Source organism: Artemia franciscana, chromosome 6 (genome assembly GCF_032884065.1).
Source record: "Artemia franciscana chromosome 6, ASM3288406v1, whole genome shotgun sequence".
Classification (NCBI taxonomy): Eukaryota; Metazoa; Arthropoda; class Branchiopoda; order Anostraca; family Artemiidae; genus Artemia; species Artemia franciscana.
The window spans coordinates 16,094,227-16,096,646 of NC_088868.1; the positions used below are offsets into that span (position 1 = coordinate 16,094,227).

Below are 2,420 nucleotides of genomic sequence, written 5' to 3' on the forward strand. Positions count from 1 at the left end.
ACAACGGGACAGCGAAGAATATTGTATGTTCCCAAGTTTTACGTAGTTAGAAACATATATATATCTATCTATATTCATAGGTGGGACACAGGGACGCAACTACAATGGTGCATAGCTAATATGGCATGTAACGACTTACGCGCGAAGCGCCCCCACCAACTAGGTATTTCTGTGGCGCCAGGTGCAACACCAACAGCTATATATATATATATATATATATAGTATTTATAGTAGCGAGGTATTGACAAGGGGCCAACTCCCCTCATATAGTAATAATTTCTGTTCCATTTTAGATTTAATGTTGCTCCTTACTTTCAATTGAAGAAAACTTGTTTTATTATTTAGTTTCATAAAAGAGCTGAGAGAAAAAAAATATAAAGGAACACTGAAAACACATTTGACAAATAAGTACAGAATTAGATTGAAGAACATAACAGCAAAGCCAATTTACTGTCAATTGCTATTGCTTTGCTTGGATAAGTTATAATCAAAAAACAAAAACCGCTTCCAAATTAGTCATATAACAGCGCTATATTCATCCGCGGCTCCTATTATTACAATCAATCAACAATGACTAGACGAATGTTTATTCTGATAGCTGCTTTAAATTCTTCAAGAATTCTTCTGGGCATAATGTGGGTGGATCCAATGATAACTTCCCATTTGTTACTAGCTTTCGTAACTTCATAAGCACAACGAATCTCTGAAAATGTGGCACCACCAACGATGAAAACTATGAGCCGCAGAACGTCTTTCATATTTTGCTGGGATCTGTCTTTATGCCACTGTCCTTTACGAGTATTGATGGTTATTCCTCTAGCACCAGTTGAAGCAGGTGCTCCAGCAAGATACGGAAAATGCTCTTCATCAAGTTTATTATCAATGGCATCTTCCATAACATCCTTGATAATAGGAGTCCAACGGGACATCTGGTAAGTGTATTTTCTTTTCTTGCGATTTGGACACCACTGCTTTCCACTACCTTCCTCGTTGATGACACAGAACCCCAGACTTGTCAAGCTGGTAATGATGGTTCGTTCGGAATTTGGTATTACTGCATGTTTAATAAGTTTAGTCAGAAAATCTCCAGATATTCCGTTTTTTGACAAAATCTAGAGAAGAATTATCCGAATTTTGTCCATGGGAGAAACATTTTCTTCAGCCAGAAATGGATGCATTAGTCTCATGATATCTTTGACCTCATCTCCTTCGGCGTCAACACCCATTGCCAAGTCCTGTTCAACTTTGCAAAGTCGACTGACTTTACTCTGGTATTTTTTCAAGCAGTCTTCAGCTAGTGAAGAGTAGTTACTTAGCTCCTTTCGATACTCTAACATTTTCTTGATCATCTTTAAATCACTAATTGATGACTTGTCACTAGCAGTGAGACTCTTCTTTAAATTATTTTCATAGGTAACATAGGTCTTCAAGTTCTTTGAAATGTTTTTGAAAACTATTTCAATGTGCTGATGTCGCAGTTCTTTCCACCGGTCATCATTTTCATCAACAAGGACTTTTTTTTCCACGCCTGACTTGTACTGACTTGTCAACAAGAACTTGTTGACATCATTTTCACTGGGAAGCAAATCATATGCCATGGCTTGAAATGTAAGTTCATGCAACAGAGGTGAGACGCCATCCACTCCACGATCAATGACTAAAAGTTGTGAACGGGATTTCTCAGGGCCATCTCCCATGGTTGGGTCATCTGCTTTGTAACGATTAAGCTTGTGCTGAATAATTTGGGCGAATTCGATGTTTCTCTCATTATCAGCTCGATATCTCACAGCAGGATATACCCCTAATGTGGCACAAAGAGTGGCAATTTGCTCTGCCATTCTTTCCATAGCAGCAGCCCTTTGGGAGATTCTGTTCTGATTGTAGTAACATTGGAAACCATCAGGAAAATCAAGCGAAAAGACCTGACTTTCACATGGAATGAAAGCGATGTTGATATATTTCATGGTTCTTATGTACTTTCCAGATATGTGCTTGTAAAGTTCTTTAGAGAGCTCTTTTGGACAGGCTTTAGTAAAATATACATGAGCAGCTTTGTACTGAGTTCTCCTTTCTTTTCTTTTTCTTCGAAAAAGAAAATCTGTGATTTTCGAAATCCGAAATCCAAAAAAATCCGAAAATCGATTTCTTCGAAATCCAAAATCGGTGATCAGAGGTTTTACAGAATCATTTACAGGAGACAAAATATAAACTGCTTCCAAATAATGCAATGGCTCCCTACTTTTGTTTATATCCTGAACACGTGTGATTCCTTCCAAGGCAATTTCATGCATTTTGAGGCAGGCGGAAAGCATTCTCAGTGAAAACCGATCAACAACAAGAACTCTCGAATCTGTGCCATTTTTTTTACTTTTGAGAATTTCGTTAATAACTTTTTGTCCAACAAGGTTCTTTAAAGTCAT

At 37.7% G+C, this 2,420-nt stretch overlaps 1 pseudogene; it reads right to left on the minus strand.

Annotated features, from left to right (window-relative positions):
- Positions 1 to 293: 293 nt before the first annotated feature.
- LOC136027844 (protein ROP-like) lies at positions 294 to 2,420 on the minus strand (annotated as a pseudogene).